Source organism: Lucilia cuprina, chromosome 4 (genome assembly GCF_022045245.1).
Source record: "Lucilia cuprina isolate Lc7/37 chromosome 4, ASM2204524v1, whole genome shotgun sequence".
Classification (NCBI taxonomy): Eukaryota; Metazoa; Arthropoda; class Insecta; order Diptera; family Calliphoridae; genus Lucilia; species Lucilia cuprina.
Genome location: NC_060952.1, coordinates 77,383,021 through 77,409,877, shown reverse-complemented (window position 1 = coordinate 77,409,877; position 26,857 = coordinate 77,383,021). Strand labels below are relative to the sequence as shown.

The 26,857-nt window shown below is 29.9% G+C and overlaps 1 protein-coding gene across 1 annotated transcript in view; it reads right to left on the bottom strand.

The window, feature by feature from the left end:
• LOC111680609 (myb-like protein Q) overlaps positions 1–5,598 on the bottom strand; it is a 66,507-nt gene extending 60,909 nt beyond the window's left edge. Inside the window, exon 1 of the mRNA XM_046947913.1 lies at positions 5,538–5,598. The gene's annotated coding sequence lies outside the window, so the exon portion shown is untranslated. The remainder of the gene's footprint in view (positions 1–5,537) is intronic.
• Between the last annotated feature and the right edge of the window lie 21,259 nt (positions 5,599–26,857).

The window sequence follows — 26,857 nt, the reverse complement described above, 5'->3', positions numbered from 1 at the left end:
ACGTATTAATCAACTCTAAAGTAAAATGGTAAAAAATATATCTTCAATTTTAAACAAAACTGGATTCTTTTCTCTTCTTTGAAAGTCAAAAAACATCACTTCTACAGAAGGCAAAAAATTCACTCAGTGTTACTTTTGAAGTGCTGATAAATGTTATTCCTTTGAAAATACTTTGTTTTGTTTTAGCTGGTTATTGTTCTAACAAAACTGACATGAAAGAGAGCGCACAAATGATCCTCATACAAGAGCGATACGTCTCCTATTAATTGGAGATATTTTCAAAATAAAACCTTTTTAAACAGTATGCGTGGAGCTGTTAATTTTCACTATTTTGGGAAACCGAACTCTTCATCGGACAACATTTTCAGTAGGTGGAAACATTTAACACAGCGATCTAAATATATAGTGTAAAAATTTTTCAACAAAATTTTGCATTAAATTGAAGATCGTAGCAAAATTTCCTTATATTACCATATTCATTCAAGAGGTATAACCGTGTTCGTAATGAAAATTTGTTTTTTTTTAAACTTGTTTATTAAATATTTTAATGCAGGGCATTATCAAGTCAACTTAAGTCATCTTAAGTACTTAAACTTGTTTAATTTTTCATAATTTTTTTTGACAGTTTATTTGAGAAAAAAAATCTTCATTTATGTAGATGAGTATTTGAAATATTTGTGAACAAAATAAAATTAAAAAAAAAAAAACAAAACTGAAATACTAAATTCTGTGTGTATGTTATGCGTGGGAGTTTTATAATTTATCTTACACTTGACTTGTTTAATTTTAATGTTGTTAGTGTATTTTGTTGTAATAATTAAAAAATATATATATGTATAAATTTTAAACTTGTTGTTAATGAAATTTTGTGTATAGGTAAGTATTTTTTTTTCTACAAAATTTAATCTATTTTTTTCCTTTTATTTATTGCTACATATTTATGTTTAAATGTATGTTTGTTATTTTATAACACTTTATGTTAAGTGTCTTGATTTTTGGGTCAACACAATTTCTCCTTAAATAGTTTATTTGTTTTGTTTTCTATGCCTGTTATAGCATGATATATCATATTTTTTTATTGTGGTTTTTACTCTATATTTATCTTAAACAAAAATATTTTTTGGTACTTCTGTTCAAGTACTATTTTTAAATTTTTAAAATTTTTTGTTGACATTTTTTTTTAAATCATAAATGTTAAATTTGTCCAGTCATGTCAGGTTTCAAAATGATGGATATTTTTTTGTTTGTTTTTGTTACAGTTATGGTTTATTAACAAAATCTAATTTCATATGAATTCAATTCGTTTTTTTTTTGTATATTTCTGCACGGTGTTTGAGATTTTCTTTAAAGAAAGTTTGTTGCTTAAGTCTTTTGTTTTACTGTACATAGGTAATTCCTAGTTTTTAACACATTAATCCCATAAGCTTTAGATAATAAATATTTGTTTATGAAAGGAATGTCTGTGTGGTAAAAACTTGAATATTTAGTTAATAATACGAGTATGACCCTTTTTTTAAATACCCGATTTGTTTAGGGTAATTATGATTGATTTAAGTACTTGTTGTATAAATATGTTGATAATCAATATGAGTATGGTTAAGTATGTTTTAAAATTTTAAATAAATATTTACAGTTTTGAATATATTTTATGAAATTTTAATTAAGGAGAAAAAATTTAAAATTTTGCAGAAATATTCATCTGTACTGTGTAGGCAATTTTTAAAAATAAAGTTTGTTGTTTAAGTCTCTTGTTTTACTGTACAATTTTAACAAGTTAATTTTATAAACTTTATATTGTATTATTTATTATTTACGAAATTCAGTGGAAATAGAAAATTTTATTTTACTTTAGATAAAAGTGGTGGAAAAATGCTAAGGCCAGTTTTAGTTTTCAGCATCTTTGATCCTAGCGACATTCATCTGATTTGGATTCTGATTTCTGGCATCGACCTGTGTAGTTTTAATAAAAATTCTACTAATCTTTGCAACCTATTATCAAATTTCGCTTATTTTTTGTTTCGTTTAATCACTGCAAACCGCAATGATTTTGGCTCGCGAATTTGTACTTATGAATATTTAAATGAAACTTATTTCTTATAACTGGTTCTATAAAAATCATGGTTGCTTTAAGTGGTTTCTATTACTTAGTAACAGAGAGCTAGAGAGGAATATGTGAAGAAAAATTTATTTCAAATAAAATTTTTAATTTATTATTAAGTTAATGTTTTGTTTTCTATTTTTGTTGGGTGATTTTTAATTAATAGCTATAACATTTGTCAGCTACTAAATCAAATAGCTTAATTAGTAAGAATCTAAAATTTCTTTTCTTTCCAGACAAACTATATGTTGTAACCTATTTTTGAATTTCGGACAATATTCACTAGTAGATTTTAACGATCTTTAAAGCAAATTTTGAGAAATACAGAACTAAGGAATTTGAAATAAGTACAAGTGTTTTATCATCGAACAAATTTTTATAATTATTGATAAAGGAACATAAAATAAAATGAATACTGGCATAGCATGTATGCATATCTTGGTGATATTATGATGTTTTGAATTTTATATAACTAAAGGTCATGATACACGGTTGTCAGATGTTACAACGTTGTCAGTAAAATGTTCAGAAAATGTTTATATATGTCTATATCAGTAAATATTCAGGGAAGATATCGCTGTCCTAGGTTCTTAACTCATTACCATTATCGATCCTTTAAGCGACTGACAGATACCCACAGAGACAGTCAGAGGGGGAAGAACCAACGAAGCAATAATTAATTCTAACTGTTAAAAGCATAATTAGTCCATTACTCAATATTCTAAATCGAAGACACCCGTTTCGCGGTGGCCTTTTTCAATCATTAGGTGAGCTTTTCTGACGACTCAACACCCACCAGCCTGTTGGGCTTTTGAAACGCAGGTGGCAATTAACGTACATATATGGAATTTTGAGCACAGTATACGTGCATTTTGTTTAAATACTTGAGCTATGAAATCTCTCGCCATTGCTGTCTCGTTGCGTAATTTCATAGATAGATAAACACACTTCCGTTCATAACTATGGAGATGAGATGGTCTCTGTTGAGTCGCCAAAAGCATCTAGAGACGTAACCGCTAGACCAATGAACGAATCCATGAAATAAGCTAAGACTTTGTTCTTCCTCACAGAGGATACACTGTGATAAATTTGGTAAATTTATCAGACACATTCATAATTGAGTATCTGGTGTCATTCAGCAACAGCAACAAACTTATCCGAAAATGTAGAATTCGACGTGTATAAGTCGTGGATTCCGAAGGAACCTAAACCAACAGACCAGTCAGAACAAGTAATGCGGGCAACAGTCTTCTCCAGTGGTTCTCTAGTTCGACAACATGTCAAAGCTTTCCAAGGAAAGTCATAGGAGTTAATTGACATCACCATATATAATCCCGCCAGATTTTTACTCCGAGATTGCAATACACCAAAATTAGGGTCTTTCACCAATGAAACATGCACCGCGGGGGAGAGATTGGTGGTCGGTTGAAAAAAAAGTACCAAAGGAGCATTAATATGAACATTTTGGAGAAAAAAAATAGAGCGGTTAATAGGAATTATCACTCCCGTATGATTTATATATATAAAATTTGATAACATTTAGAAGAAAATTCTCCCGTATAATTTCTATAGAAAAATTCCGTTTTCTGCGAAACTATTAGAGCTAGAACCTTCAAGTTATCCACAAACAACATTGATATCTATGTTTGTTTGCTTGGGAAACTATTGGAGCTGAAATCTTTAAATCTTACAAACAACTTCACTTATAGCAATGTATATTTGTAAGATAGCTATATGCAAAAGATGTGGTATAAATCCAAAACTAGAAAACTTGTATTTTGAAGCGTTCATTAAACCTATTCTCTTCTATGGAATGATCATCTGGTGGGAAGAACTGAATAACAACTCTAACTACATACTTCTGGATAAAGACCAAAGAAGGATATAAATTCCTATAACAGTATCACTGAGAACAACCACGACTAAATCTCTATTCGCACTACTGAACCGGAGTCCAACTGATCTGATGGGTAAAAAATTAGCACTTGGCACTGCTTTTAGAATTAGTGCGTAGACTCAGAAAGCACAAATATGGTCATGCGTGTATTACAGATAAGATATCGATTCTTCGGCTAATATAGATTATTGCGCTCCAAAACTCTTTTTCCACAAAAACTAAAGGATAAATAATCACCAAAAACTCTGCCTTGGAGGAAGACCACTCAAGGCGGAACTCTTTCGGTATACTCGGGTGATTCCAAGTAAGTAGAGCTAGAGAGAGGAGACATTTTTATCCTTAAACTATAAGCCATAAAAATAGCAGAGAACTGGCTTTGGTATTACAGAATATGAAATAGAGATATTCGAATTTGATACTGATACTCCACTTGCAAAAAACCACCTGGCCATACTAAAGGACAAAAATTTTCTTAAACTTTTTATACTTCTATTCTTAACTTAATATCTCGTCCTACTTTAACCTAAAACTAAAACAAAATTGATCTATGTGCTAAAGTTTATATAGATATCAATACTTAGTAATGAGTTATTTTCGTTTAAGGGATTTTCGTGAGAGGACTTTATATGGGAGCTACGAATCGATTCAGAATTTGTTTTATTTATATAAGTTCTATTGACGTAAAACTTAAATTTAAAATCCTCAATTTTTATGCAATAGTTTTTGTAAAAAGTACAAATTAATATATGAAAAAATACAAATTTTTTTGAGGTTGTCTGAAATTTACACTCATAACTCTGAAACTATTTTAACGATGTTACTTTTATGCAACACCAAACTGCTAAGAATAATAGTGAACATTTTGGGTGAATTTCGTTAAGTTACGTTGTTTTGTTTTACTGTGAACGTGTTTAATAAAGACAGACAGACAGACAGACAGACGGACATATTTACATACATCGACTCAGAACTTCATTAGGACCTAGATTACTTATATACTTTGTTGTACCTCAAACAAAAAGTGTTACAAATGAATTGACAAACTTATGTATACCCTCTATCACCACTGATGGTGGATGAGGGTGTGAAAATAGTAAAGGTCATTTATGTATATTGTTTTTGGAGTAGCGAACTTTTTATTAAATATTTTGACAAATATTTTTCTAATTGATAACTTTTGTTTAAAAATTTAATACAAGTTTTTTACACCTTTAAAAGTATTTCATAATTATGCACTTCCGTTGCTGAGAAAAACCTTAATAATAACATAAACACTGGTTAATAAAAAAACACACACACATTCCTTTTTTTATTAATAGACCAAGGACAAATGCACTTTATTAAAGAGCATTATTTTCCAAATGTTGTTTGGTTTTTTAAAGAACCATTATTATTTAAAAATTAGTTTTTTTTATAGGAATGCAAGCATTTACTTAACTTTTGTCACGTCTCTATAATGCTCTAAATATTTTTGTTTATTTTTAGTTAGTTAAAAACCTTAAATAAACAAAACTAATTAAAAAATCATAAAAATAAACTTACCTTAGTTAAAAAAAAATAGTATCCATTTAAAGTTTAACACAATTTAAGTTTATTAGAAATATAAAAATTTTATTTAATAGTGATGTTTATTTTTATTTTGTTTAAGTTTTAAATTTTGTTTATTCCAATATGTATATTTTTGTTAAGATTTTTTTTAACTACTCTTATTATTACCATTTTTTTGCACTTTTAATATGATTTTACGTAAATTTATTTCTAGACATTAAATTAGTTTTATATATTGAAATTTTTAAATTATTTTCCCACGGTTGTTAAGTATAAGATGAGGCAATATGTATAAACAAACAAACAAACATATAATTTATTCGCATATAATTTTAATTATTTTATTTTCCTTCTTTATTTTTTGTATTTTTTTTTAATTTATTTTGACAGCTTTATTGCTGCAGCTTTTCTCTTGTAGAAAATTTTAAAAAATTATAAACAGGGGGGTTTTGTTGAAAAAAGCCATCTCATGACTTTGATCATCTTATGTTTGTTATTAAACACTTTTTTATTTAGATTAAAACTTTAATTTGATTTTTTATTATTAAAAAATTTCTTTTCTCATAATATTTCTCTTATGCACTTAATAGAAAAAGCTTATTTTGGTAATTTTTAAAATATTTTAAATTTGAATTTTTAATCCCGTAATTGTTATTTTTTTTAATTTTATTCACTTTATTAATCTTTAATTTATTAATTTTGAATTTTAAAAATTTTTCTATTGGGTTTAAGTTGAATTTGTTTTTAAATTTTTATAAACTTTTTTTAATATATACATATATTATTTTCTTTTCATTTTTTCCACTTGTATTTAGCTTAAAGCTTTTTTTTTATTCAACTAGTGACTTCCGTTGCCCAGATTTTGTTTTTCTGTTTTCAATTTAACAGATTTTTTCTTGTGTTTTTGTTTTTTTTTTAGTTTAATTTCAAAGAAAATAAATAGTTTCCGTTTTGCCAAGATATCACGCTTTTTTATTTTTTTGTTTTGTTGTTGTATTTTTCCTTAAGCATATAAAGTTAAAAAAGGCGTCAAGGTGTTTATTATAAACAAATTATTTATTTTTATTGTTGTTTCGTTTTTTTTTTGTTTTTCAATTTATTAATTGAGGAGATCTTTGGGTTTCGTGTGTTAAAGTGTAAAAGTTATTATGAGTTATATAGCGTGTAAAACTGTCAAATTGTATTTATCAAGATGAAACACAAAGTAAATTATTAAATGAAATTGTTTTAAAGATAAAAATTATAAACGTAACGCCTCTTGTCATTATTAATATTAAGTTAAGAAAAAAACATCTTCACATTAATGTAAAAAAAAATTAAAGAAATCCATAGCACTTGTAATAATAGCAGCTTAAATGTTTTGACTTAATATTTCACATTGTTGTTTTTTGTTTAATTTTTCATTTTTTTGCTTTGCTTTTTACTTAACAATTAATTCCATATAAAAGTTGCAGTTACAAAAGCCAAACAGAAAAAACCAAAAAAAAGCGGCGGTAATTGTTAACACGTATAAATCATAACAAACGTAGCAACGAACGTAATACATACAGAAACAACAGAAATCGAAAAAACTCAAAAATAGAAAAAGAAAATAAAAAAATCGTTAAAAAAAAAAACCGCTAACGTGCACGAAACGCACAACACTTGAAATTAAACTAAATCACAAATCATGTCCAAGAAGTTGCTGGCCAACATCAACAAATGAATAAAAAAAAACACAACAACAGCAGCAGCAACCGCAGCAACGCCGCTCGCAACAACAATTGAAGCAGCAAGTAACAGCAAACAGCAATTGTGTGATTAGCAGCAGCCGCCAACAGTAAGAAAGAAAACAAAAACAAACAAAACATAAATAAATTTATTTAACAGCTGGTTTTGGAAAACGTAAATGAATGAATGAATTTAAGAGCATTTTTAAACATAAAATGCTCAGTTTTTTATATTAGTTGTTGTTGTTGTTCTGTTTTCAACTTGACCAATACTTTAACAAAAAAAAAAAAATAATAATAATAAAAAATATCTTAAATTTAACATTAACAGCTTAACTGAACTGAAACACTTAAGCAAAAGTAAAAACAACAAATACAAAAACATTGCTTAGCAAAACAAACAGAAAAACCCGAGATTTAATTTTTATTCATCTTTTTTTTTCTTCTTAACAAAAAGAGTATAAAGTACCGTTGGTTTCTTTTTTTATTCATTTACATTTTAAGAGTAAAATCCTATACTCTTAATTCTCTATTAAAAAAAAAAACAAAATCAATACTCTTTTTTTTTAATCAACAATTTACTTAAACTAACTCACTAACAGCTTAAAGAGTAATAATAAAAAAAACTGTTTTTTCATAAAATATTTATAAGTTAACAGTTTTTATTTTCTTAAATGAATTTTGTTTTTAATTAAAAATTGTTTTAATTTTAAAATTTTTAGTTAAGCTTTTGTGCTAATCACGCTTGTTTCCTAAGTTTTTTGTTTTTGTTTGTAATGTGAGTTGGCTGCTAGAGAATAGTATTTCACGTTTGCTTCTTAAGTCTTTTGTTTAATTGTGTGTATATTTAATGCGAATTATTTGTTTAAATAATGCAATATTTTATTGTAATTTTAAGCTTGTGAAACGAAATATTAAAAAAAAAAATAAAAAATAATGTATATTCTATAAATATTGCAGCTTAGGCTTAATAGATTTATTATTAATTATTATTATAGGAAAATCAAATATTTGAGTTTGATTATAAATAGTTTTAAAGGGACTCTTGAAAAATGATTTGCAATTAAGGGCCAAATAGACTACACAAGCGGCTTGACAAACTTACCAGTATTTTACGTTTGTGCAAGCATGTTGTGTAGTGTATGAGAGTATTTCGTGTTTGCACATATGCTTGCCGTTTGTTTGATCAAAAAACAAATAATATTGATTTTTACACAAACATTTTGAATTTTTGTCAATCTGTTTGTATTATATATATTTATAAATATTTTGTTTTTACAAAATTGACATTGTGAAGGGAAATTTACATCAGTATCTTTGCAAGTGCACAAAAACGTGAAAAAACCGGTGATTGTACGAGCAATGTTAGTGCAGTGTGTGTTGGAATGAAATAAGTATGTTTGTCAAACCGCCTGTTTAGTCTATTTGGCCTTTTATCTATTGGCATATTAATACATGTCGACTTGATTACATAGAAATAATTTACTAAAGCCTTATTAATAATGTGTTACAAAAATACTATCTAATTCTATATGATAAGGTTTCTTGGTTTTTTCACACGATTTACATTGATTGATATTTCTTATTACTTCTACGAGGATCGGTTAATACTTGATCCTTTTGTGCATGTTATATATTGTCAACAAATTACTGACAGAAGTTAATGACATGGACAGCCGGACAGACAAACGGACGGATAATACCCTTCCCCCTTTGTACAATAAAAAAACAAGTAAGAAATTATAGTCGGGCGAGGCCGACCATATAATACTCTATATCTATTACAAAAATAACATGTAATTTAAATTTTATAATAAAGGAGGCTTTTTATAGGAGCTAGTGTCCAATAATGACCTATAATTATTATGAAGTTTATGAGGTTATCAAGACTAATATAGTTTTGCAGCTTTTTGTCAAGATAAGAGTATATTAAACATAACTATGAACTTACAAGCTCTATTTGGCGGGTTCAGTTGTATGGCGCTAGGTGAAATAACGAACCGATATTAACCATTTTAAACAGGTTTTGTCTACAGTATCAAAGAAGATTATGTGTCAATTTTCAATGAATTGTCTTCAAAACTGCGTCCTGTAATTTGATTACAAGGTTTACAAGCCCTATTCGGGGGTTCAGTTGTGAAAAATTGGACCGAACTTAACCATTTTCAATAGGCTTAGTTCCTGGGACAAGAGAAGATCATGTACCAAATTTGATTTAATTATATTCAAAATTGCGACCTGTAGTTTGATTACAAGGTTTACATGGACGGATGGGCAGACGGACGGAAAGTGGAGTAGGGTATAAAAACATTTTTTTAAAAATATTTGTTAAATTTAATCATTATATATCGATATTAATATGAACATCATTCTAGTATTTGGAAGAGGGACTTTAATAAGGGCTTAAATATATACCGTGCTCTTAGAAAGATAACAGTTTCCCTAAAACTTGATTATGTTGTCTAATCGTATTTCAATGTTAGTAATGACCATTAAAGGTGCCGTTATACGGTAGTGGAGTCAATTATGGACTGATCCTCTTTATATTTAGAATAATTTTTGTTCGTACAAATATTGCTAATGCCGTATTTCTGAGTCAGTAATAAGTTTAAGTTTGTCATTTTCTAATGGTGACCTTTTATGGGGGGTGGGGTCAATTATAGACTGCTGAGCGTTACAGCAATTTGCCAAAGGGGAACTTTATAGGGGATATTCCTAATTATATACTGATTCTCGTAAAATTTAGTAGAGAAGTTTTGGCTCATACAAAACTGGCTTATGTCAAACCACATAGCTGTACTCGCAGTTTTAAACTAGTCATGATCGTTTAAGTCATTTTCTGAAGGGGACCTTATATAGGGGGTATAAAATTTGAAATTTCACTATTGTACTCGCAATTTAATTATGGACCCATTCTCATTAATGCTTGTTTATGTTAAATTTAATTGCTATATACGCCTGTTAGCCTTAGATAGGAGCATTTCTTTTAGAAAGTTATGAGCGTTAAAATCATTTTCTGGAGAGTACTTTATATGGGGGTAGAAGGAGATTAATATAGAAGTTTTATTTTTAAAATTTAATAAAGTATATTCCCCTGGATACCCTGATATTATAAACAAGTAAGATTTCTATATTCGGCTGTGCCGAATCATACATACCCTACCTACCAGCCATTACCAAAAAAGTCCTCTTTTATAGTTTATCACTTCCATATGCTCAATTTCATGTACAATTTTATTTGAAAAAAAGTACAAAAAGTTCCTTTTCTGTGTTCTTATATAATCAGGGCTCTACATACCTAATTTTATGTCTCTGAATTCAATATTATAGAAAGTTTAAAAAGTACCATTTGTAGAAAGAAATTTCATCGATGCCTTGTCAAAATTACACGAAGCTTAGTCAAAATTACAACAACTCGTTGGTGCAATGATAACAACACGTTGTTAAATATGCAATAATGGTTGTCAAAATTTGATAATCTCACTTTTATCAGTGTATTTAGTATGTGCAATATCCTTAACTGCAAAAAAAGTGTATCAACTTTCATATAATCTTATTATTAATAATCATTCCTAACTTTTTTGGTTAAAGCCTATAAGTAAATGACCTTAATATGTCATGTAAGTAGTACTAATCTGGAAAAAATTTTATTAAAATTGAAATGTAAAAGTGAAAAATTAATGGAAAAAATAGATTCGCACTTGAAACGATTTTACTTTCTTAAAGAAATTGAAAGTAGGACTTTTGAAAACATAATAAAAACAAAAAAGAAATTCCAAATATAAAATATATATTGCTATACAATTTTAATACGCTTAAATATAAAGAAATAAAACAAATCTGTATAAACTGTTAAAAATTTTAAAACCTCCAAAAAAAAAAACAAATTTGAATTTGTAGCGGTTTTAATGAAAATGGTGTTAAATTTTTTTTTGCTTCTGATATCATGTTGAGATTTTTGATTGCTTACACTAAAACCGCAACATATACAAATAGGCGGTGAAAATCAAAAAAAAAAATAAACATTAATAATAATACAAAAAAATAGCTGAATTTTTGTTTTCTTTCGTTAATTTGTAATTTTTTGCTCTTAAAAGCTTTTAAAAGCCTATCAGTTGCAAAATTTGATTTGAAAATACATAATTTGTATTTAGTTTTTATTTTCTATTTGAAGATGTTCACAACGAAATGACTAGAAATTTTGAAATGTAATCTAACAAACCAGTATCCATACTGAAGATTAAGATTTACCAGTAATGCGGGTATAAAAACAAAATGATGAGTTGGAAAAAAAGCAACTGATTTGCTAACATTAAAATAAAGTGTATTAAAGATTAAAATGTAAGGAGGGAGTCAAGTAAAATTGGTGCAAACAAATGTAAGTGTACAAAATTTTTCACATTGCTCACATATTTTTGATTATAACATTCTGTTTCAACTCACTCCTTAAATGTGTGCGTGTGCTGGTGTGTTTGATAGTTTTATCTATTCAATTTTATTTCATTCATTGTTCATTTAATGTCAAGTTCAAACAAAAACACCGTTTATGCTCTATATTTATGTGTAAGTGTGTAAGATTTAATTTTTTAATTTTGGTTTATTTCCAATACATTATGGTTTTGTTAACACTAGTGAGATTACAATTGTTGTTAGTTTTATTCATAAACGTTTGTTGCCTGTGTGGCATTATGATTTCATATCAAATTGACCATTTAAACTTAAAGTGACAGCTTACCTTTGAGGTAACTACAAAAAAGTCAACAAAACTTACAAATATTTCTCTAGCACATAAAGAGTACAAAACTTACATACACATCTGTATGTATATGTTTATTAGGGTACAGGCTGTTTTTGTAATCTACCAAAATATCTGTTAAAGACAAAACCTTTCTATTTATATTAAAATGGTCCAGGAGAAACACTTTCGAAAGTAATTTCTTAACACTCTCTGCTTATCTTCCAAAACTCTCCTTATCTAACTTTATTTTTTGAAAATCGTGAGAGAATTTAATTATGTAAATGCTATCGCTATCCCAAGATATACTTACGAAAACTTTATTAAAGTTTTTAAATTAAACTTCATAGACAAAAATTTTTTACATTTTCTGAAGAAAACTTCGACGCTGGCTAAAGAAATTATCCGCGATAGCGATATCTCTAAGAAAACTCTCTCGGTAGCTGAAATTGTTCTTTAGAAAATTTCATTCTTTCTCTTGACCTATATACATATGTCACGAATGTTCCCCCCGGGGGCATGTTACCTTGGTGAAAGCTACACCTTGGTGTTATTGCAATATCCCGGGGAAAAGAGGTGCTACCAATACCTCTAGTCTGCCGGGACTATAAACTGGTGATGATCAGATGTATCCTCGGCCTTTCCGTGGAATGATCTGGCATGGGGTCTAACCAGAGTACCATATAATCTGGCACTACGGGTGGCCGGTTGCCCGCAGGACCTAGTCCTGGCCGGTCAATTGGTTGAGGTTCCTTCGGGATCCACGTAGTGGCTGTGGTTGAAACCCAAATCGCGGGGAGAGAATGTTGGTTTAAGGACTGATATATCCTATACCTAATGGGTTGGATAATTCTCTCTTCGAACAGGTCTGTGTACGAAGCAGCATATGCCGGATTCCTAAACCCGATCGGTATTTCTTACCGGTCGTGTAGTGAGACGCCGGTATATGCTGGGGAATTGTCAGGTTAGTGTTCAATGGTTGCCTGTCATCCCGTAGAGCGATCTTTATGATCATGGGAATGGAACTGATGCTGAAATTGGTGAAAGATCGGGAAAGTCTCCATATATTGGAGATTAGTACTGATTTAGTATGCCTTTTTACGCTTCGGGGAAGTTCTTCGGTGCTGTTGCCATCTCAACAGGATATATTGATACATGCTACGCGACTAATTTGTCGGGGCAATTATTGGAATCAATTGACTTTGGAAATTCCTATTTCCTTTGTGCATTGATCGGTTCATAAAAGAGGGATCCTGATCCATTTTGTTGGGTATTTCGGACTACCAAATATGTCTCTAGGTGCTGTTGCCAAACCAACAGAGCCATCTCAGTAGTGTGGTTGCGCGGGCTTAAAGAGGTTAAGGAATGCACTGGAGTGGGTCATTAGATGATGGGGATTGCATTTTGAATAATGCAATCTTTCATGACATCATAAGGGTGGTCACCTTCCGGTTTACCGGAGGATTGATTTCACCTGATGTTGGGACTCGTCACCCCCTTCTATTGACTTTAGACCAGTGATTGCTTTTTCCTTGTCGGGGTTTGCATTGGGATTGAACCCATGCTGCCTGTCATTCCGCAACGGGGCTACTATGGCAAGAGATTAGATAGCTCGAGTACTTCAACAAAGTACTTGTACATGGACCGGCACAGCCATGTACAAAAATTGCTACCTGAGTTCTTCATTGAAGAATTCAGGGGCGCGGGTAGACCGTCTCTAGTCTATCCTGTGGGTGAAAAAGACCACCGTGAAATTAGGCCGTCAAGGCAGGTGTTCACGTTAAACTCTCGACTTCATTGTCACGAATGTATAAAATCATCTATCTTTCTAGCTAGCTCCAACTCAAATTATTTCAAAGAAAACTCCATCACTAGTTATCTCAAGATTTTCTGAAGAAAACTCTCTCTAGATTGCTCAATATTATCTACAGAACAGAATCCTAGCGGTATCTTAAAAAGTAATCAGGCTAGCTAGCTCAAGATTTCCTAAAGAAACACAAGACTATCACTAGCACAAAATTTTTTAATTTAAAAAATACTCGGAAGAGAATTTTTTAAAAAAATCTCTCTTCTGCTAGTTTGCTCAAGATTACAAAAAAACTCTCTCCTGCTAGCTAGCACAATATATTTCAAAGAAAACTCTCTTTCTCTCTCTAGTTTAACATTTTCTAAAGAAAACTCTTTATCTCTCAATTAATAAAACTATCTCTCTCACTATTTAACTTAATATTATCTTTAGCAATCTCTCTCTCTCGCCAATTTATGATTTCTAGATTGGCTTATTATTACTCTCGCTAGGCAAATTCTCTTTATAGAGAAATAATCACACTCAGGGATGGAAAAGAGATTTCAGAGAGTAATTTTTTGGATCTCAAAGTACTTAGGTTAGGTTAGGTTGATAGGAGGATGTGTACTATATCAAATCTGAAAAAATACACCTGGGCCACAATCGGGCCTGTTGTGAAAAAAAGAACTTAATGAATTATTTTTCAGTGTTCAGAAACTCAGTTTCCTGAACGTAATTGCTAAGAATCTTCCAAGCAGTGTTAGTGGAGATTGTTATTTTCGGAATAACATCACTTCTAAGATACTTTAATCTAAATTCGACGAATGCCTGACAGTGGCAAAGAATGTGCTCCAGAGTTTCACTGTATTCTCCACATGCTCTACATACGTCTAAATTCGCTCGTCCAATTTTGCATAAATGTGCTCGTAATTCTGTGTATTCACTCAGAATACGTACTATCATCATATGGTACCCATATGATGTGAAACCTACCTCTGGGAGAGTAGTGTCAAAAAAAAATTGAAAAAGTATTTTAAATTTTAAAGAAACATTTATCCCCATATTCTAAATCTTTTTTTATTTCGAAACAATGTATTAAAAGTTCCCATAAAAAAGATTTTCCACCGGTTTAACGATAACTGGATATTGGGATTGTGGTCTCAATATAATACTCGGGAGTATCACGGTACTTTTGCACATCAAATAGTATCAAATAAAGTACCATCGTACCAATTTTACCATCCCTGATCACACACAAAATTTCTTACGAAAAATGCTCACGATAACTGGAGATTTTTTAATGTTAATAATATCGGTGGCAAGAGCAGAATTATAGGCAGACCTAGGATGGAAAGATTACAAATTTGTATGAACAAAAATAGCATGAACTGCCTTTACTTGGTGCTAGGTAGTACAACAAACTTCCAGCAGAAGCAATGTAAGTAGGTTTGAATTTATGGTCCACAAATACCGCTTCCAATATCTTAACAAGAGCGTCGTTCTGTGAGTGCTGGTGTAAGTAAATTCTTCTAAAGGAATTCCTCTCCTACCTTGATTTCTCAAAGATATTTCCTTTACTAGTTCTAGACTTCTGAAAGTTTAAAAAAGTGTGACGCCCTAATATTTATATGTCTAACAGTTTTATTTACAACATCAGCACAAAAATGTTAAAATATATTATACATTTAATGCACAATTTAATTACAAAACCCATCATCGTATATACGAAGTTATAATGATACTTATATATGTAACAAATATTTATTAGTTATAAATTCACGTTTAAAGATTCTATAGCGAATAATCCCTAAAAGTTATCCGCCCTTTAAAAATATATATTTTTTTAGTTTTCAATTTTACATAACAGTTTACAATATGATACATGGAATTTTCAAAATATGTAATGGATAGGATATAATACCTCCCCAAAGAATATATAGTACTATAGTGGGTGTATTAATTTTTTCTTTCCATACCATTTCCGCACACTTTTCACTACTTTCTCGTCAGCATTTTAACTTATTGTTTTAACACGGTAATGACATTGAAGGCAAGTTCCTAGTAACGCTCGCTTACAAATCACTACATATATAAGTACTTACAAATAAGGAGTTAAAATATTTTATTTTATTTTAAAGAGCAAACAATTCTCACACAGAGTACGAACATGGAGTCATGTTCGTTAGTTCGCTGTCTTGTACTCAAAAGTAAAGCAGGCGATAAGTAATAGTCATTGAAAAGCGTTACCTAGTGTTTAGTGAGATAACATTCTATCTCATTACAATAATATTGAAAAATCTATATAATTTTTTTACAACTTTAAAAAATTGTACGTGCGTATGTTTTGGTTTGTAAGCTTATTTTTGAATTTTATTTATATAACTTTTTTAATACTTTTTTTTTGATTTTTTTAGACAACCTGTTCAGCAATGTGACAGCCAAGTCGAGTTTTCGTAGTAGTAATTGTTTTCAATCTATTTACTAATCTCTGTCTACATGTATGTAGGTATTAAATGACCAATTTTAGTTATGTTGTTGTTATTTTACTGTATTTTTTTAACACAAAACTACATCTATAATTTTATGTTTTTCTTGATATTAAATATTTTTGTCATAATGAAAATTACCAACATTAAGAAAAAACTATGTATATGGTTGTATTGTGTTTTTTTAAGGCTAGGAAGCACAATTAATTTAATCCGAAATGTTCATAGATTTATGTAAATACATACGATTTAAATTGCAACTTGACATTTTATGATTATCGGATTTGGTATAGTAAATTGAAGTGACTGGATTTACGCATTTACATTTAGAGAGAAAAAAATAAGTGATTAACTATAAAAAATTGCAAATAATATTTGAAATGTAATGAATTTAATTTTTAAGTGATCAAACATAGGTATTTATTTATAAAAATATGTTTGATTTGTGGATTTATTATTTTCATGTTGTAATGAGATCACAGGTATTATAGTCTAGTCTATATTCTAGTCTATAGTCTAGTCTATATTCTAGTCTATAGTATAGCCTATAGTCTAGTCTATATTCTACTCTATAGTCTAGTCTATAGTCTAGTCTATAGTCTAGTCTATAGTCTAGTCTATAGTCTAGTCTATAGTCTAGTCTAAAATCTAGTCTATTTTCTAGTCTTTAGTCTAGTCTATATTCCAGGTTATAGTTTAGTCTATAGTCTAGTCTGTAGTCTAGTCTATAGTCTAGTATATAGTCTTGTCTATAGTCTTGTCTATAGTCTAGCGTAGTCTAAAGTCTAGTCTATAGTCTAGTCTAGTCTACAATATAGTCTATATATTAGTCTATAGTCCATAGTCTAGTATATAGTCCATAGTCTAGTCTTTAGTCTAGTCTATAGTCTAGTCTATAGTCTAGTCTATAGTCTAGCCTATAGTCTAGTCTATAGTCTAGTCTATAGTCTAGTCTAAAGTCTAGTCTATAGTCTAGTCTATAGTCAAGTCTATAGTCTAGTCTATAGTCTAGTCTATAATCTAGTCTATAGTCTAGTCTATAGTCTAGTCTATAGTCTAGTCTATAGTCTAGTCTATAGTCTAGTCTATAGTCTAGTCTATAGTCTAGTCTATAGTCTAGTCTATAGTCTAGTCTATAGTCTAGTCTATAGTCTAGTCTATAGTCTAGTCTATAGTCTAGTCTATAGTCTAGTCTATAGTCTAGTCTATAGTCTAGTCTATAGTCTAGTCTATAGTCTAGTCTATAGTCTAGTCTATAGTCTAGTCTATAGTCTAGTCTATAGTCTAGTCTATAGTCTAGTCTATAGTCTAGTCTATAGTCTAGTCTATAGTCTAGTCTATAGTCTAGTCTATAGTCTAGTCTATAGTCTAGTCTATAGTCTAGTCTATAGTCTAGTCTATAGTCTAGTCTATAGTCTAGTCTATAGTCTAGTCTATAGTCTAGTCTATAGTCTAGTCTATAGTCTAGTCTATAGTCTAGTCTATATCTAGTCTATAGTCTAGTCTATAGTCTAGTCTATAGTCTAGTCTATAGTCTAGTCTATAGTCTAGTCTATAGTCTAGTCTATAGTCTAGTCTATAGTCTAGTCTATAGTCTAGTCTATAGTCTAGTCTATAGTCTAGTCTATAGTCTAGTTTATAGTCTAGTCTATAGTCTAGTCTATAGTCTAGTCTATAGTCTAGTCTATAGTCTAGTCTATAGTGTGGTCTATAGTCTAGTCTATAGTCTAGTGTATAGTCTAGTCTATAGTCTAGTCTATAGTCTAGTGTATAGTCTAGTCTATAGTCTAGTCTATAGTCTAGTCTATAGTCCAGTCTATAGTCTAGTCTATAGTCTAGTCTATAGTCTAGTCTATAGTCTAGTCTATAGTCTAGTCTATAGTCTAGTCTATAGTCTAGTCAATAGTCTAGTCAATAGTCTAGTCAATAGTCTAGTCTATAGTCTAGTCTATAGTCTAGTCTATAGTCTAGTCTATAGTCTAGTCTATAGTCTAGTCTATAGTCTAGTCTATAGTCTAGTCTATAGACTAGTCTATAGTCTAGTCTATAGTCTAGTCTATAGTCTAGTCTATAGTCTAGTCTATTGTCTAGTCTATAGTCTAGTCTATAGCCTATAGTCTATAGTAGACTAGACTATTGACTAGTCTATAGTCTAGTCAATAGTCTAGTCTATAGTCTAGTCTATAGTCTAGTCTATAGTCTAGTCTATAGTCTAGTCTATAGTGTAGTCTATAGTCTAGTGTATTGTCTAGTCTATAGTCTAGTCTATAGTCTAGTCTATAGTCTAGTCTATAGTCTAGTCTATAATCTAGTCTATAATCTAGTATATAGTCTAGTCTATAGTCTAGTCTATAGTCTAGTCTATAGTCTAGTCTATAGACAAGTCTATAGTCTAGTCTATAGTCTAGTCTATAGTCTAGTCTATAGTCTAGTCTATAGTCCAGTCTATAGTCTAGTCTATAGTCTAGTCTATAGTCTAGTCTATAGTCTAGTCTATAGTCTAGTCTATAGTCTAGTCTATAGTCTAGTCTATAGTCTAGTCTATAGTCTAGTCTATAGTCTAGTCTATAATCTAGTCTATAGTCTAGTCTATAGTTAGTCTATAGTCTAGTCTATAGTCTAGTCTATAGTCTAGTCTATAGTCTAGTCTATAGTCTAGTCTATAGTCTAGTCTATAGTCTAGTCTATAGTCTAGTCTATAGTCTAGTCTATAGTCTAGTCTATAGTCTAGTCTATAGTCTAGTCTATAGTCTAATCTATAGACTAGTCTATAGTCTAGTCTATAGTCTAGTCTATAGTCTAGTCTATAGTCTAGTCTATAGTCTAGTCTATAGCCTATAGTCTATAGTCTAGTCTATAGTCTAGTCTATAGTCTAGTCTATAGTCTAGTCTATAGTCTAGTCTATAGCCTATAGTCTATAGTCTAGTCTATAGTCTAGTCTATAGTCTAGTCTATAGTCTAGTCTATAGTCTAATCTATAGTCTAGTCTATAGTCTAGTCTATAGTCTAGTCTATAGTCTAGTCTATAGTCTAGTCTATAGTCTAGTCTATAGTCTAGTCTATAGTCTAGTCTATAGTCTAGTCTATAGTCTAGTCTATAGTCTATTATATAGGCTAGTCTATAGTCTAGTCTATAGTCTAGTCTATAGTCTAGTCTATAGTCTATTATATAGTCTAGTCTATAGTCTAGTCTATAGTCTAGTCTATAGTCTAGTCTATAGTCTAGCCCATAGTCTTGCCTATAGTCTATAGTCTATAGTCTAGTCTATAGTATAGTCTATAGTATAGTCTATAGTCTAGTCTATAGTCTAGTCTATAGTCTAGTCTATAGTCTAGTCTATAGCCTAGTCTATAGTCTAGTGTATTGTCTAATCTATAGTCTAGTCGATAGTCTGGTCTATAGTCTATTCTATAGTCTAGTCTATAGTCTAGTCTATAGTCTAGTCTATAGTCTAGTCTATAGTCTAGTCTATAGCCTAGTCTATAGCCTAGTCTATAGCCTAGTCTATAGCCTAGTCTGTAGTCTAGTCTATAGTCTAGTCTATAGTCTAGTCTATAGTCTAGTCTATAGTCTAGTCTATAGTCTAGTCTATAGTCTATTCTATAGTCTAGTCTATAGTCTAGTCTATAGTCTAGTCTATAGTCTAGTCTATAGTCTAGTCTATAGTCTAGTCTATAGTCTAGTCTATAGTCTAGTCTATAGTCCAGTCTATAGTCTAGTCTATAGTCTAGTCTACAGTCTAGTCTATAGTCTAGTCTATAGTCTAGTCTATAGTCTAGTCTATAGTCTAGTCTATAGTCTAGTCTATAGTCTAGTCTATAGTCTAGTCTATAGTATAGTCTATAATCTAGTCTATAGTATAGTCTATAGTTTAGTCTATAGTCTAGTCTATAGTCTAGTCTATAGTCTAGTCTATAGTCTAGTCTATAGTCTAGTCTATAGTCTAGTCTATAGTCTAGTCTATAGTCTAGTCTATAGTCTAGTCTATAGTCTAGTCTATAGTCTAGTCTATAGTCTAGTCTATAGTCTAGTCTATAGTCTAGTCTATAGTCTAGTCTATAGTCTAGTCTATAGTCTATAGTCTAGTCTATAGTCTAATCTATAGTCTAATCTATAGTCTATTCTATGGTATAGTCCATAGTCTGGCCTCAATTTATATAATGCTCTTATAACAATACTGCTCATAGGCTTTCGAAGAGTGGAGATAAGGACGCATTGGACACGGTCATAGTTCCGTTTTACGAAATTTTTTAGTATCGCAAATAGAGTAGCAAAAATTTCCAAAAGAAGTTGAAGCATTTATTCCAATTCGTCCACACTTTTAACCCAAATTTTTTTGAAGAAAAAACTAAATAAAACTAATAATTTAACTATTGAATAATGTATGTAAATAATTCAACATTTTTTTTTTTAAACACTCAACTTGACACAGGGCAAATACTCCAAAAGATTCCAAAATACAAAAGCCATGACTAAACAATTTAGCCTAAAAAATAAAATGAAATAAAATTATACAAAAAATACACCAACAAATAAAAATAAAATAAAAATATGGAGCACTTGAAATGAATATTATGCAGAATGAAAACTAGAAGGCCTCCTTAGCTAATGTTTCTAAGAATTTGAATGTTTCTAACGCTACAAGTTACAAAGAAAATCCAGCCAGTGAACAAAGACCAAAGCTACCTACTTATGATTGATTACAGAAATGACCCCAAAAAAATGTTTTACTTTTTTTCTTTATTTTGTTAGAAAATTGAATAAAAATTTATACCCGTAAACTCAACAGACACATATACGTAAAAAATAGATTTTCCAAAAACTCAAGCAACAAACTTAAAAAAATGCTAAAAAAATTAATTTGTACAAGCAAAATGTTTAACACATTCAGTTATAGCAAATGGAATAAGTAAAAGAAATTCATAATCGTCTGAATAACGTATGTGTTTATTGTAGGTCATATAGGGAGTATAGGGGCGTATACTGAAAAGTGTTACAGAGCAACTGCTGTTTTAACCATTATGGCTTAAATGTTTTCGATATATTTTTTTCCCAAATTTCCTAAAAGCAAAATATTCAACTTTTGGTTATTTTTTCAGTTAAAATATGTATTATTGGAAAAAAGTAGATGTAGAAAACCTTCGTAAATAACCAACGTAATTTTCTAACCATATTTTATTAATTTTTAACAATTCAAAATACTCACTCGTTCATTTAGGAAGAAGCACTTAGAGGCACACGTGAAACAAATTGTAGCACTTCATTAGTTGCATTTTCAATGAATGTAACTAACGGTCGTCTGGCAAGCAGCCATACAGACAGACAGTCAAAGATACAGCTAAACTAGACACTTAAATAAAACTGCATAGATAATTCTTTTCTTTCTTTTTAAGTCAAACAAAAAGAGAAAAAAACCCTAAATTGAAATTGAAAATTACTAATAATAGTTTATAAAATTTGATGGATGCTGGTTTTCTATTTATTTATTAAATTTTCTCATTTCATTTCTTTTCTTTTAGTTGTGTTTAAAATCGGTAATAATTTTTTTTTAAACATTTTTGGGTGGTATACGTACATCTCCAATGGGCTGTTGAAAATACCGTATTAATTTGTTACGCTTTAATTATAAAGCGGTTTATCTTTTAAAAGAGAAAACAATATTTGATTAGACCTACTTTTTTGTTTTATCAATAGCAATTATTATTAAAGATAAAACAAACTCGTAAACATCTTGTAATTTATTAATACTGTTTACAATTAAAATCATTTTTTTCGGGGAGTAAATTATTTCAATTTGATGATATAAATTTTATTTAAATGGTTTTAAATTGTAAAATAATTTCTTTGATATTAGTTGTTTAAAGAAAATGTACTACTATGTATGTATATTTTGGTTATATAGGTGATTAACATACCGTTATGGTGTTTAAGGCGAATGTTGTAGGAACTGAAAATTACCTGAAAATATAAAAAAATCAATTACAAACAAGTTAAAGCGCTATAAACGGTTAAGCTGTGTTTGAAATACCCTACACATATAAGATACACAAATATTCTCATAACTATTACATTGTGGATGTTTCAATTTTGCATCCAATTTTATATACACTAGATTATAGACAAGACTATAGACTTAAGACTAGACTAAAAACTAGACTATAGACTAGACTATAGACTAGACTATAGACTAGACTATAGACTAGACTATAGACTAGACTATAGACTAGACTATAGACTAGACTTTAGACTAGACTATAGACTAGACTATAGACTAGACTATAGACTAGACTATAGACTAGACTATAGACTAGACTATAGACTAGACTATAGACTAGACTATAGACTAGACTATAGACTAGACTATAGACTAGACTATAGACTAGACTACAGACTAGACTATAGACTAGACTATTGACTAGACTATAGACTAGACTATAGACTAGACTATAGACTAGACTATAGACTAGACTATAGACTAGACTATAGACTAGACTATAGACTAGACTATAGACTAGACTATAGACTAGACTATAGACTAGACTAAAGACTAGACTATGGACTAGACTATAGACTACACTATAGACTAGACTATAAACTAGACTATAGACTAGACTATAGACTAGACTATAGACTAGACTATAGACTAGACTATAGACTAGACTATAGACTAGACTATAGACTAGACTATAGACTAGACTATAGACTAGACTATATACTAGACTATAGACTAGACTATAGACTAGACTATAGACTAGACTATAGACTAGACTATAGACTAGACTATAGACTAGACTATAGACTAGACTATAGACTAGACTATAGACTAGACTATAGACTAGACTATAGACTAGACTATAGACTAGACTATAGACTAGACTATAGACTAGACTATAGACTAGACTATAGACTAGACTATAGACTAGACTATAGACTAGACTATAGACTAGACTATAGACTAGACTATAGACTACACTATAGACTACACTATAGACTACACTATAGACTACACTATAGACTAGACTATAGACTAGACTATAGACTAGACTATAGACTAGACTATAGACTAGACTATAGACTAGACTATAGACTAGACTATAGACTAGACTATAGACTAGACTATAGACTAGACTATAGACTAGACTATAGACTAGACTATAGACTAGACTATAGACTAGACTATAGACTAGACTATAGACTAGACTATAGACTAGACTATAGACTAGACTATAGACTAGACTATAGACTAGACTATAGACTAGACTATAGACTAGACTATAGACTAGACTATAGACTAGACTATAGACTAGACTATAGACTAGACTATAGACTAGACTATAGACTAGACTATAGACTAGACTATAGACTAGACTATAGACTAGACTATAGACTAGACTATAGACTAGACTATAGACTAGACTATAGACCTAGACTATAGACTAGACTATAGACTAGACTATGACTAGACTATAGACTAGACTATAGACTAGACTATAGACTAGACTATAGACTAGACTATAGACTAGACTATAGACTAGACTATAGACTAGACTATAGACTAGACTATAGACTAGACTATAGACTAGACTATAGACTAGACTATAGACTAGACTATAGACTAGACTATAGACTAGACTATAGACTAGACTATAGACTAGACTATAGACTAGACTATAGACTAGACTATAGACTAGACTATAGACTAGACTATAGACTAGGACTATAGACTAGACTATAGACTAGACTATAGACTAGACTATAGACTAGACTATAGACTAGACTATAGACTAGACTATAGACTAGACTATAGACTAGACTTTAGACTAGACTATAGACTAGACTATAGACTAGACTTTAGACTAGACTATAGACTAGACTATTAGACTAGACTATAGACTAGACTATAGACTAGACTATAGACTAGACTATAGACTAGACTATAGACTAGACTATAGACTAGACTATAGACTAGACTATAGACTAGACTATAGACTAGACTATAGACTAGACTATAGACTAGTCTATAGACTAGACTATAGACTAGACTATAGACTAGACTATAGACTAGACTATAGACTAGACTATAGACTAGACTATAGACTAGACTATAGACTAGACTATAGACTAGACTATAGACTAGACTATAGACTAGACTATAGACTAGACTATAGACTAGACTATAGACTTAGACTATAGACTAGACTATAGACTAGACTATAGACTAGACTATAGACTAGACTATAGACTAGACTATAGACTAGACTATAGACTAGACTATAGACTAGACTATAGACTAGACTATAGAATAGACTATAGACTAGACTATAGACTAGACTATAGACTAGACTATAGACTAGACTATAGACTAGACTATAGACTAGACTATAGACTAGACTATAGACTAGACTATAGACTAGACTATAGACTAGACTATAGACTAGACTATAGACTAGACTATAGACTAGACTATAGACTAGACTATAGACTAGACTATAGACTAGACTATAGACTAGACTTTAGACTAGACTATAGACTGGACTATAGACTAGACTATAGACTAGACTATAGACTGGACTATAGACTAGACTATAGACTAGACTATAGACTAGACTATAGACTAGACTATAGACTAGACTATAGACTAGACTATAGACTAGACTATAGACTAGACTATAGACTAGACTATAGACTAGACTATAGACTAGACTATAGACTAGACTATAGACTAGACTATAGACTAGACTATAGACTAGACTATAGACTAGACTATAGACTAGACTATAGACTAGACTATAGACTAGACTATAGACTAGACTATAGACTAGACTATAGACTAGACTATAGACTAGACTATAGACTAGACTATAGACTAGACTATAGACTAGACTATAGACTAGACTATAGACTAGACTATAGACTAGACTATAGACTAGACTATAGACTAGACTATAGACTAGACTATAGACTAGACTATAGACTAGACTATAGACTAGACTATAGACTAGACTATAGACTAGACTATAGACTAGACTAGACTATAGACTAGACTATAGACTAGACTATAGACTAGGACTATAGACTAGACTATAGACTAGACTATAGACTAGACTATAGACTAGACTATAGACTAGACTATAGACTAGACTATAGACTAGACTATAGACTAGACTATAGACTAGACTATAGACTAGACTATAGACTAGACTATAGACTAGACTATAGACTAGACTATAGACTAGACTATAGACTAGACTATAGACTAGACTATAGACTAGACTATAGACAACACTATAGACTAGACTATAGACAACACTATAGACTAGATTATAGACTAGACTGTAAATTAGACCATAGATAGACTAAACTATTGAGGTGTTTACCAATAACGTATTAGGAAAAATGAACACTAAAATAACAAAAGACTTATTTTATTATTAAAATTTAAAAAGAACGTCGATGTTAGAAAAATTTATTGAAGAATCTAGTGTTTTAAAAATATTTATATTATAATATTTCAAAGACCTATGGAATAGGACATTAATATAGATACAACACAATAAAATCATATAATTTGTATTAAGTATAAGTATAACAATACAATATATTATGTAGATTTCACAAATCAAAAGTTTTCATAATCTCATTTGCAAATAAATACTAAATAATTGAAGTAGGATGCACTGATATAAAAAAATAATAATACTGTAACATAAACAATACAGCTTCATTCATATCAACGATTTAAACTAAAAAATTTGAACACACAAATCATCGATAATCTGTTGATATTGTCAATCAACTATAGAGTAAAAATGAAAATATAATAAAACACATAAATAAATTTTATGAATTTTGACCTAGTGCCAAATTGTATAGAAATAATAGAAAAGTCTGAAAAAAATAACAATTCAAACAAATTGTGAAACTAAGGTGTTTTCATTTCGTTTCGGTTTTTAGAGCAACATAACGTTTGTTCTCTATTGATCAATAAAATTTATATTTACATGCATATAAATAAATAAATTTATATAAATATATTTCTTTTATCATTATTATTATGATGATAATGATGATTATTATTTTCATTTCATTTTTATGATTATTATATATATTGATTATATATATTTATTGATGATATTGGTATTTCGATGCTTTGAGCAGATTTCACAGTTTCAAACACTCAAAATTAACTATTGTTAAGTCTTGATGAAGTTTAGTGATTAAAAACGTTCGATATAATAATAAAGAAGAAATATAGAAAATGTATCTGTTTATTTTGAAGAACCAAACAGATGTAGATTGAAGATAGATTGAATAAAATAATCGTTAAGAAAACAAAACTTATAAAGCACATAATAAACATGTTACGGTTTATTTAGACAAATATAAATATGTTGTTTCTGTTTGTGTTTTTTTTTTCTCTTCTACTTAAATTTTTGAAATATTCAAAAACTACTCGGGAATATGTTTATATGTATTGATATGTTTGTTAAAAGAATCTAGATAAAATACGCATATAATTATTAGGGTGTATTTTCGATAAAAACAAAAGCGTTTACGGTATCATAGAAGAACATGTGCCAAATTTCATTTAATTAT